This window comes from Lampris incognitus, chromosome 4, assembly GCF_029633865.1.
Source record: "Lampris incognitus isolate fLamInc1 chromosome 4, fLamInc1.hap2, whole genome shotgun sequence".
NCBI classification, from domain to species: domain Eukaryota; kingdom Metazoa; phylum Chordata; class Actinopteri; order Lampriformes; family Lampridae; genus Lampris; species Lampris incognitus.
Window position 1 is genome coordinate 16,707,752 of NC_079214.1, and position 13,044 is coordinate 16,720,795.

Consider the following 13,044-nt stretch of genomic DNA (forward strand, 5'->3'; position numbering starts at 1 on the left):
GAAGGATTAAGGCAGTTCTGAAGGCAAAAGGGGGTCCAACCCGGTACTAGCAAGGTGTACCTAATAAAGTGGCCAGTGAGTGTATATACACTACCGTTCAAAAGTTTGGGATCACCCAAACAATTTTGTGTTTTTCATGAAAAGTCACACTTATTCACCACCATATGTTGTGAAATGAATAGAAAATAGAGTCAAGACATTGACAAGGTTAGAAATAATGATTTGTATTTGAAATAAGATTTTTTTTACATCAAACTTTGCTTTCGTCAAAGAATCCTCCATTTGCAGCAATTACAGCATTGCAGACCTTTGGCATTCTAGCTGTTAATTTGTTGAGGTAATCTGGAGAAATTGCACCCCACGCATCCAGAAGCAGCTCCCACAAGTTGGATTGGTTGGATGGGCACTTCTTTGAGCAGATTGAGTTTCTGGAGCATCACATTTGTGGGGTCAATTAAACGCTCAAAATGGCCAGAAAAAGAGAACTTTCATCTGAAACTCGACAGTCTATTCTTGTTCTTAGAAATGAAGGCTATTCCATGCGAGAAATTGCTAAGAAATTGAAGATTTCCTACACCGGTGTGTACTACTCCCTTCAGAGGACAGCACAAACAGGCTCTAACCAGAGTAGAAAAAGAAGTGGGAGGCCGCGTTGCACAACTGAGCAAGAAGATAAGTACAGTAGAGTCTCTAGTTTGAGAAACAGACGCCTCACAGGTCCCCAACTGGCATCTTCATTAAATAGTACCTGTTAGAGCCTGTTTGTGCTGTCCTCTGAAGGGAGTAGTACACACCGGTGTAGGAAATCTTCAATTTCTTAGCAATTTCTCGCATGGAATAGCCTTCATTTCTAAGAACAAGAATAGACTGTCGAGTTTCAGATGAAAGTTCTCTTTTTCTGGCCATTTTGAGCGTTTAATTGACCCCACAAATGTGATGCTCTAGAAACTCAATCTGCTCAAAGAAGTGCCCATCCAACCAATCCAACTTGTGGGAGCTGCTTCTGGAAGCGTGGGGTGCAATTTCTCCAGATTACCTCAACAAATTAACAGCTAGAATGCCAAAGGTCTGCAATGCTGTAATTGCTGCAAATGGAGGATTCTTTAACGAAAGCAAAGTTTGATGTAAAAAAAATCTTATTTCAAATAAAAATCATTATTTCTAACCTTGTCAATGTCTTGACTCTATTTTCTATTCATTTCACAACATATGGTGGTGAATAAGTGTGACTTTTCATGGAAAACACGAAATTGTTTGGGTGATCCCAAACTTTTGAACGGTAGTGTATATATATATATATGTACCATTTCAATTATTAAGAGCGGTGTCTGATGTAACAACACCCAACCAGATCTCACTCTGTCCAGTGTTTGCATGAATCAGCATGAAAACAACACAATGAGGCGGACCTCTGCTCTGCGGCAGGCAGAGCAGAGGTCCACGACCTACATCTCACCTACGACAATCAACCTTACTCCTTATACACCCCCCGCCTTGCCAGATCGTAGTGACTGCTTAGTCATCCCTGTGTCCAGCCTTTAAACTTTTCAATGTTTCCTAGTCTAACCCTGCTTTCCGTGTTCCTGCAGTCCCATCTGCTCTGTCCAGCCCCTGCCTCCAGTCATTGGGTCTGTCTCCGTGGAGCCCCACTTGTCTTCCTGCTTCCCGGTTTGGTCGAGGTCCCCCTTCCATTTGTGCTCTTGCTCTGGACCCAGTGTTCCCTGTCTGATCCTCATCTTGTCTGGCATTAACAGACTTGTTTTACTGAATCCCTGCCTTGAGTCTGTCTGTGTCGGCACATTAGGTTCGGCCTTGCAGCCCTGGTTAACATAAACTCCTTCATCCTGGACTACATTTCCTTAAGGCAGAGGGACAGGTCCTGAGTCAGCATCACTGACTAAGTGGAAAGGCAAAGTCACCTCTGATCTTTTATTGATTTTCGCCTGACAATTCTGCTCCATTCATGAAGTGATGATAGACAAATGGGAGGACAGACGTGACACATGCTTGACACACTTGTCAAGCCTTGAAACAATTGAGACATAGAATGCAAAATGGCACACAACTTAATATGAAGTATGCAGTCCAATTATTTCAAATATTCAATGTACTTTGCAGAGATCATTTTAACACCAGTTCTGTGTCTTTTGGGCTACTGTGGAAATAGAAAAGACATGGGTTGAGGGTGACATGAGAAGATTTTGACCCTTGACCTGCAGAGTAAATCATATCCACCTTAGGCCTCTGTGACAGTAGCAGACCAGTCCCTGACTGTTTTCCTTTAACTTTTTACCAGTTTGTTAAGGGGACTAATTGATTTATAGCAGCTTGTCTGCCAAAATATCAAAAACTGTGTTTTTGTTCATAAGTGTTTGCTAATAATTGTAATCATAGGTGGATTACGAGACAATGGGAGCGTATTAAGTAGGCTATTCCTTCAGTTTTTCAGGAGGACCTCTGGGGCTCTGTTATTGACATGTATGACTAAGCCCTTTGACTATGCTACAAGAAGGCCTGTTTGGTAATCCACCCATGAGTACAATATAGTTGGTCACCCACTTCTTGGCTAACCACTCCTCTACCAAATTCTCACTGGGTTTCTTTTCTCTCTCCCTTCTCTCTCTGTCCTGCCTGGTCCTCTAGCAATCTCTGCTTTTCATGAGGTTATGTCACACCAGACCAGACAAGGAGATATTAAACCAAGCCAGACTTCCAGCCTCTGGGACTAGGGCCACCTTGCTTCGTCTTCCTCTTTTCATTCCTCCAGTTCAACCTAAATAGAGACGGTACCAGACCGAACTGGATCACAAGCGGATTAGCACAACCCAAATAGGTCTATTCTTGTTGAAGAACGAGGGTCCACTTGTCTTGTCATCACTCTCTCCACTGATTTGGAGAAATTGGACCCAGGACACCACATTCTGCCTTTTTCCATTATCCTAATTTCACCGAGGGAGTCGTCTCAGAGGACAGTTGGATACCATGTACTCCCCTCAGAGTCTGCACCGTTGGGGTATCACTCACAGTGAGAGCATGGAACGATTAGCCTACAGCCAAGGTAACTAATTCATTTATTTTTTTTGCAATTAAGTGCATGACCTTTCCCTTTGTGGGGTGATAATTACTGTCAAATAGACAAACATACTGCTTGTGGAATTCTACAATTTAAGATAAATGGACAATCATACCCTCTCCGTGCTAAGAACCAATGCATAATGGACACACATTACCACTGTGGACCCTACTGAGTTTCATCATATGAAGGATTCCTCTGGACCAAACCTTTAGTTTATTCTGTTTGGTTTCACAAGGACAACGCACATTGTTAAACATTTCTGTAAATGTGCCAGTTTTGCTATCATAGCTAATTTTCAACCAAGGGTCCCTGGGCAGGTAAACGGATAATCCGCTGTGGCGACCCCTAATGGGAGCAGCCGAAAGTAGTAGTCCCTGGGCAGGTAAACACAGCAGATAAAAATAAAATACTGTACAGATATGTTAGAATACAAACTCCGGGTGTGGCGGTCTATTCCCTTGCCTACCAACACGGGGATCGCCAGATCGAATCCCCGTGTTACCTCCGACTTGGTCAGGCGTCCCTACAGACACAACTGGCCGTGTCTACGGTGGGAAGCCGGATGTGGGTGTGTGTCCTGGTCGCTGCACTAGCGCCTCCTCTGGTTGGCCAGGGCGCCTACTCGGGAGGAGGGGGGGAACTGGGGGGACTAGTGTGATCTTCCCACGCGCTACGTCCCCCTGGCGAAACTCCTCACTGTCAGGTGAAAAGAAGCGGCTGGTGACCCCACATGTATCGGAGGAGGCATGTGGTGCAGCCCTCCCCGGATCGGCAGAGGGGGTGGAGCAGCGACCAGGACACCTCGGAAGAGTGGGGTAATTGCCCAGATATAATTGGGGAGGGAAAAAGGGGGGGGGGGGGGTCAGAAAAAAAAGAATACAAACTCACATATTGTACAGATAAGTTGAAATACATTGAAACAAAGACAACAATACCATACACTTAATTAAATACAGTGATAAATTAAAGGGAGGACAGATCAGACTATTTAGGTCTTTTCAACATAATTTCAGATGAACTGTGAAAGAGCGACATGTTACTGTGGCAACTGTATAGGTAGTTTATACCAATGACGTGCGGACAGGGAAGGTACCCTGTGATAATTTAATCAAAATAACTATACAACAAATTCAAAACACATCAAAATCTCACTCTAATTAAAAACATGCTGTTATAACGTATTTTTAATGATATTTTACGTCCTTGTCCTTTTTAAGTCTTTAAACTTCTGAGAGTTAAATGCCGTATAGCGCACAAGCTCGCCTACTTTTTCAATGGGAAGGGTAAGCTCTGTTTTTGTAAGGATTGCCTTCATCGTTGTGAGGTTCTGAGTTTGCGCATGCGTATTGCGTTGCTTAAGGGGAAATCCCCCCCCCCTTTTGTTTTTTCTCCCCAATTGTACTTGGGCAGTTACCCTACTCTTCACATCCGGCTTCCCACCCGCAGACACGGCTAATTGTGTCTGGAGAGACGCTCGACCAAGCCGGAGGTAACACGGGGATTCGAACCACCGACCCCCGTGTCGGTGGGCAACGGAATAGACCGCTACGCTACCCGGGCGTCAGTTTAAGGCGAAATCAACGGAAGAGGAAACGCACTGCTTACGGTGGGAGTGCGAGCCAATCAGAGCCATCAAGGTGCTAAATTGCTACAATGTCATAGCTTTTTGTGCTATCAATAAAACAAGCTAGCTCACTTGAATTTGAGCAGCTTAGCTACACTTCGGAGCGAAGTCTGTAACGTCGACCGTCGTACGTCTTCAGAGTTTTAAAAACTGGATTACCAGCGAAAATGACTTGCCATCAAGCAAGACAGGCCTCCACCAGCTCTCCCTGACCTCCAACAGCATGAAGGGCAGGAAATCATTCGACCATTCCGGCCGGAGTGGTACGTATAAGGAAAGAGTGGCAATGCGGCTCCGATGCTACCAGTACACCGGCAGGCTGTACTGCTTCCCTTGTTCGCCGTTTTCCAGAGAGCGGGACAATGAATGGGTATAGGTGCCGGCTACTGTGACCTGGACAACCTGCCTGCAGCGCTAGTCAAGCACGACCGGTCCAGTTCACCCATTCAACAGCATTGAAAACCTTTGGAAACTGCACTCCGATCTACCTGGCTTTAAACGAGGCTAGCAAACAGCAAATCCCGCGCACAACGCGAAGGTGAGGGAGAATCGTGAGATTCTGAAGGACTTGATACGCGCTACTTGCTACTTAGGGAAACAGGGATGAGCCGTCAGGGGAAACAAGCAAAGCACCGGCTCATCAAACCGGGGAAACTACGCGGAGCTCTTAAACCTCATTGCGGAGAAAGACCAGCGGTTTGCGACGCATCTCGAAGTTTCCTCGGTGTTTTTCCTGAACATCGAACCGTATTCAAACCGACCTTATCTTGGCAGTAAATGACGCTCTTCGACACAACATTCAAGGTGAGGTAATTGCAGCCCCTTTCGTGTCTTTACTAGTCGACGAGACCACTGACACAACCAACAAAGCGCAGCTATCTGTTGTATTGTGGTATGTCTGCCAAAATGGAGTTCAAGAGGCATTTTTGGGATTTAGTGATGTCAGCAAGGCGACATCACTATCATCATCACAATCATCATCATCATCACAGTCACGTCACAATCACAATCGTCACAATGGCGACAGGCATGGGTGCCTGTGCCCCCGTCTATATGGTTAGTGGTTGTGTTAGGAAGGGCATCCGACGTAAATTTTTGCCAAATTATTATGCGGATCGACAAGACCGCCATCGGTGCTGTCTGTGCCCTCACAGGGTACCAAAAATGGAAACTATCAAACCCGCCTTGGCGACCCCGGAGAGCTGCTGCGGTGGCAGAGCATGTCTTGGGCATTTTAGATGCTTACAACTGCAAGGAAAAACACATTGCACAGACGCATGATGCGGCCGTGTTTGTGTTCTTCTTTTCAGGTAATGTTTCAACAATATTTATAAATTGTATCTCATAACTGTTTCAGTAGGCTATCTTATAAAGAATGACACACACACGAGTTGCTCAGTGCAGCCAAGTCTATTCAAAGTGATGTAACATGTTCCTGAGCGCGGGTCATGTGTATCTAAGGTAAACTAGTGGATAGCCGATGGCATCGATCTATCTAGACCCGTAACATCCTCCTTTTCCAAGTATAAACACATACACATGAAGTTAGTGCAAAATAAAATTACTTTCATATACGAACAACCAATAACAGTGCAACAGCAGTAAATCTCTTCATATCCCATACTAGTGTAATAACCACAGTAGCGTATGATAACATTTCTCCTCTTTTCCCCCTCTCTCCCACATAGCAACCATCAACATTATTCAGATTACATAGTGAGTTTCAGTGGAGGTTTAGACAGCCGTCCAACCCTTGTGTAAGTGTGTCCATCCGAACGCGGAGCGCCAACAGGAGTAGATGGCGCCTTGGGCATGGACCTGATGGGGCTCGGCTCGAACACAGCCTGAGGGGTCTCAATGACAGTTTCTGTAGCTGGATCCCCGTCCGGTGTGTGTGCCGCAGCGGGTTCAACAGGATCGTGCGCGGCTCGTGCAGCTGGCTCAGCCACTCTGAGATCGATCCTGTTACGACGGTACAGGGAGCCATCAATGTCCACAAGATAAGACCTCGGCGCAACCCCGCGGAGACAAGTTCCGACTCTCCAGCGGCCAGTGTTATCACCTGGCAGGGGCTTCATCCGTACGACTTCCCCAATTTCAAGTGCCGGCAATTCACGGGCAGATCTGTCATAGAAGGATTTGGCGAGTTGCTTCCTGTGGCGCAGCTTTTCAGTGACGCCCACGACAACAGCTGGTTCCAGGAGCTTGCTTGCCGCCGGGATGGACGTCTTCAACCGGCGGGACATGAGGCGTTGTGCTGGGCTGCTGCCCATGTTTTCCGTAGGTGTATTCCTCCAGTGAAGCACGGCTTTCCAGGGGTCTTCACCATCATGCGCGGCCTTACGCAGAAGATTTTTTACAATCTTCACGGCCGACTCGGCCTTGCCATTCGCTTTCGGGTGTCTGGGAGAGGAGGTCACGTGCTCAAATTCCCACTGAGCTGTGAACTGAGGGCCGTTGTCTGTAATAACCTTCTCTGGCTGACCATGTCGGGCGAACTGTGCCTTACATCGCTTGATGACTGTCTCTGCAGACATGTCGGGTAGAAGCTCAATCTCCCAAAAATCGGAATAGTGGTCGACTATTAGGAGATAGTCTTTCTGTCTGAAGCTGAATAGGTCCATGGTCAAGACCTGCCATGGCCTGGTTGGTACTTCGTGAGAGAGCATGGTCTCCTTTTGCTGATTGTGGGCGTACACATTGCAGGTCGAGCAGCTGCTTACAAAGTCCTTTATCTCTGACTGCATGTTGGGCCAGTACAATGTCTCTTGAGCGTGTCGGTAGCATGCATCACCCCCTATGTGACTTGAATGTATGCGCGTCAACATTTCTGGGCGGAGTGACTTTGGGATGATGACTTTTTGCCCCCGGAACAGAACTCCGTTCTGCACACTGATTTCATCCCTGAAGGGCCAGTACTCCCTAGCGATGAGGGGCGCTTCCTCCTTTACATCTGGCCAGCCCACGAGAACAGTGTTCTTCAGTGCCTGTAAGCATTCATCTCTGTCGGTGTGTCGTCTGATCTGTTCCAGCCGCTGGTTAGTCACATTCAGGTACTCTGCCTGGTTCACGTGCTGTATGTCTTCCTGCTCTTGTTGCAGAGAGCAGATAGCGTGTCGCTGATATGCAGTCCCTCTGCCGGAGCATCCAGCCGTAGCTCTGCTGAGTGTGTCGCTTATGAACATCTCTGGGCCTGGTTTGTAGATTACCCTCAGGTCGTAGTTCTGCAGAGTCATGAGCATGCTCTGGAGTCTCTTGGGCGCATTGAGAAGTGGCTTGCTGAAAATAGAGATCAGAGGCTTATGGTCCGTCTCTGCTGTGATTGGGTCGCGGCCATATAGGTAATGGTGAAACCTCTGGCAGGCGAAGACGATACTGAGACACTCCTTCTCAATTTGTGCATAGTTTTTTTCGGTGGGGGTAAGAGCCCTCGAGGCAAATGCGATGGGCTGACCTTCCTGCATGAGACAACAACCGAGACCGCTCTGGCTGGCGTCGCTCTGGATTGCGATTGGCTTAGTTACATCATAGTAGCGCAGGACGGGCATGGCTGTCGCCAGCGCCTTAAGCTCATGAACCGCCGCCTCGTGCTTAGGCAGCCAGTGCCAGGGTGTGTCCTTGTCCAACAGGCGTCGCAACGGCTCGCAGACAGTAGATAGATGAGGCATGAACTTGGCTAAATAGTTAGCGAAGCCAATGAGACGCTGCACGCCCTTGGCATCTGTTGGGTTCGGCATGTCAATAATGGCTCTCACCTTCTCTGGATCGGGCTTCAGTCCAGCAGATGAGAGAATGTGGCCATGAAACTGCACCTCAGCCACCTTGAACTGCAACTTCTTCAGGCCGAGGTGAAGCTTGACCTCGCGGCTGCGTTCCATCAACGCCGCAAGCTTGACGTCGTGGTCGTCCCCAGCCTCCTTGTCTGTGTCCCCGCAGCCGACGACCAGGATATCGTCTGCAATGGGCTCAACGCCCTTCAGACCGGCGAGGAGCTCGTGCTGCTTGCGCTGATATACCTCGGGCGCCACCGATACTCCAAATGGTAGCTTGAGCCACCGCTTCCTCCCCCAGGGGGTCCAGAACGTGGTCATGAGGCTACTCTCATAGTCCAGTTTGCATTGCAGGAATGCATCCCGAGCGTCCGCTAACGTGAAGACTCTGGCCTTGGGCAATTTATACAAAATGTCCTCCAAGGTAGGCATGATGTAGTGAGAGCGCTTTAGGGCTTTGTTCAATGGTTTAGGGTCAATGCATATTCTCAGCTTCTCCGGTTTTTTAACAATCACCATGTTGCTGATCCAATCTGTAGGATCTGTGACAGCCGCAAGGTGGCCGTCAGCCTCGTACTTGTCCAGCTGGGCTTTGACTGCTGCTTTCATTGCGATTGGGACATTGCGAGGGGCACTCTGTACTGCAGCAACACTAGGATCAAGGTCAAAATGGACCTCCCCAGGCACGGATTCCACAGGGGAGTTGAACACGTCACTGTATCTGTTGATAAGCTGTTCTTTAGTTAGGGCTCCTGGTTGTGTGTGTTCCATTTTGAGCACATCCTCTGGAATTGTGAAATGCATGAGCCCTAAGCGTTCACAGGTGGAGCCTGACAGAAGAGGATGTTGGCTGGTCCTCACTATTTCGAATGAGAGCTTGTGTGTTTGGCCTCTCTCAGTACAGTCAGTCTCAAAGGTGCCCATAGAGCTCAGTGTTTCCCCCGAATACAGCTTCAGTCTGGTGTCACTCGGGCGGAGAGGTGTGTTTGGGGCCAGCCTTTTCTTGTCTTGAAAGCCCATTACATTGCAGGTGGCTCCAGAGTCCAGCTGACATTGTTGTGGCTTGTGGTGGAGTTTCAGAGTCACAAACCACTTCTTTCCTTTGGTGTGCACTGCGCCGATTGACTCAAACATGTGCAGATCATCTGCATCATTACTATGCTCTGGGGGTTCTTCTGTGTATTCCACACAGTTTACCTTGCCCTCAGCATGCCCCTTTTTGCTCTTTAAGCACACTTTAGAAAAGTGATTAAGTGTCCCACATGACCTACATTGTTTCCCGAAGGCCGGGCAATGCTCTCTGCCCCTTGAATGCGAGCTGCCACAATATTTGCAATTGCCTGCATCTCCTGCTGTTCTGGGTGGATTGCTCTATTTCCATTGGTTTTGTCTGGGTTGCCTAGCAACGGCATGCACTGCCTCTGGCTGCGGTGTTGTTGCAAACTCCATTGCTCTCATACGGATGTCAGTTTGCTCTGCTGCGCGACACATGTCAATAGCTGTGACCATGTTCAAATCCTTCTCTCTCAACAGCCTGCGCCTAACGGCCTCGCTTGCAACTCCCAGGACTATCTTATCACGGATCATTTCATCTTTCAACTGTCCATACTCACAGGTTGCTGCCCTCTCTCTCAGTCTCGTCACAAAGGTATCAAACGATTCTCCTTCCTCCTGCTTGCAACTCCCGAAAATGTACCTCTCGTATATTGTGTTTTTTGCTGGCTTGAAGTATTTCCCCAACTCTCTCAGTATGGCGTCAGGATCCCCTTGATCATCTTCTGAGAGGTTCAGATTGTGGCGGTAAATATGCCTGCATTCACTTCCCATCACACTTCTTAGAGTAGCCGCTTGTATTTTCTTGTCCTTGCCAAGTATGCCCGTGACGAGGACGTAGTCTTCATATTCGGCCCGAAAAATGTCCCAATTGACGCTCCAATCGCCTGTGAAGCTCATCGGGGACGGTGGTGGAATATTCACGTTAGCTGCCATTGTATGTGATGCTATCGGCGCCGGTAATGCTAGCGTTAGCTCCTCTGTGACAACGTCTTCAGCAGAAGTACTTTGCTCTGAATCGGAATCCTCCGACATGTGACCTACTCAGGCCTACAAACTTAAACATGCGAGCTAGTAAAATAAGAAATAAGTTCTCCGACTTCTGGCACCATGTTTCAGTAGGCTATCTTATAAAGAATGACACACACACACGAGTTGCTCAGTGCAGCCAAGTCTATTCAAAGTGATGTAACATGTTCCTGAGCGCGGGTCATGTGTATCTAAGGTAAACTAGTGGATAGCCGATGGCATCGATCTATCTAGACCCGTAATGATAACTGCTGTTTGAAGTGACCGCAGTGAAATCCCCAATGGTTTTGGAGCTCTGAGGAAAGACAACGGTGTTACTTAGTCATTTCACAGCTATCAAAAACCATATAAAACAAGAAAAAAGTACTTCATAAATACTTTGACAATATTTTTGTTTGGGTTTTCATTTGGAATGTTCAGCCAGGGGGCACAATATTCTAGAGTTCTGTGGCAGTTGGAAGAATGAAGAAGAAGCAGATTGTTATAAAACATTAGAGAACACAAAATGATGTAATTTGGATTTGTGAATGCCCACTGCCTACCCAGCCACTGACCTCGCCGCACGTCACTGGTTTACACCGTGTGTGAACTGCCCTCACTGAAAAAGCTGACTGCCATGAAGTTTTCATGGGTACTTACTTATACAATCCCCTCTAGCAACAGCTCTACTCCACTATTAGTTGTTTTCTTCTTACCAAAAGCAGTAAGAGGGTGAGGAGCCAGGCCATGTCAGATCCTAAATACAAGATAGACACCCGTGAATTTGATAGTTGTCCCAGCTCAGCAAGTTCCAATAAAATTTGTTGTGGAGAAATTATCTCACATGTGCGGGGACCTCATTGCAGTGTGGGTCCTATCTTATCCTAAATGTCAGAGATATAGGGGGGAAAATATCTCAATATGATATTATTATTACGGTATTGTGTTGCTGTAAAGCCCCCTGAGGCAAATTTGTAATTTTTGAAATTGGGCTATACAAATAAAATTGACTTGACTCGACTATTACAGAAAACAAATCCTGAACTCATGGTTGTGAACTCTTTTTAAGTTAGGATAGGAATTCCTGGGTCTCAATTGACAATCATTTACCTGCAATAAGGTTAAAATGTGCACAATATGTTGTTCGTTGTTAATGGTTAACTGAGCGGTCATTCATCTGGTCATGCTTGGGATCTTTCTGTTGTGACCAACCACCCAGTGCTCTTCTAATTGCTTACCAGTGTCTACAGCGCCTAATCGCCGCTGTTAAGTCACTGGTTTCTGCCAATAGATGCTACTTCAGAAGAATATGGTCAATACTCCGATCTTAACTTGTTTGTACCGGTAGAAAATTGTTAATACTTATTTCACAGTTACTTTAACAACCTCTCAGTCATCGGTTTCCCATTATCCCTCTCATCATCTAACTACGCCTAATGAAAATGGCCTAGCTGGCCAAATTTCTTGCCATTATTATAACTAATATTTCGAGTTTGAGTCAAGTGCTCAAATCCGGACGCTTCTTTAGCAGTGATACTCAAAGTGTGGTCCGCCCCCAAGTGGTCCGCGGGAGGATTGCAAAAAAAAATCGTATTTCTCAAATCACCTTCATCTGCGTTCCAATGCAAAGTTACGAGTACAGCTGTTTTCTAAATGTTTTCTAAATTAAAAGTGAATCAAAATGTAGCCTAAATAAGCCTAAGAATTTTGTTCAATTTGTCTAATGCAAACCTGCGTTTTGAGTCATGTCCCTTCAGTTAGCCTGTGTTACCTAGGTTACCTAGTTAGCTTCCATTCCAATAACAGGATTTTCATATCAAAGACCTCCTGACTATTGTGAAAATTAAGTAGAATCTAACAAAGAGTGAAGTGAACCGTTCAAAATACAAACATCATACATCATGGATCGGGGGCCGAAGAGAAAATCCGGAGAAACGACGAACAATGTAAGCAACAAGGTGCAAAGACTTCCTTCTCACATTGAGCGCGTCAGTGTTAGCATCGAGTCCCATAGTGCTAACAGTTTGCAGCAGGAGCTAGCTAGCACAACACTCTGAAAAAGCCACTGCAAAAGTGAAACGTAAATACAGTAGCGATTACATTCAATTTGGATTTTTCTGGACTGGAGATGCTGAGGATCCAAACCCTCATTGTGTTGTGCGCTATGACATATTAGCTAATGAAGCAATGAAACCTGCCAAACTCGAGCGTCACTTCGAGTCAAAACACAAGGAATACACCTCGAAACCTGTGCAATGTTTTGAGAGAAAACGTGAAGAGCTTGAGCGACACACGAGAAAGGACGCCACACAGTTTTTTTATGCCGCAGGGGAAAACGCGAAAGCTACCGAAGCCTCATACAAGGTCTCCCTACTCATTGCGAAAGCTGGCAAACCTCACTCAGTCGGCGTGACCTTGGTTAAGCCAGCTGCAAAGGTTATGGCCAACATAATAGTAGGAGAGAAAGCGAGTGAGGAACTTTACAAAGTACCTCTGTCCAATGATACAGTCAA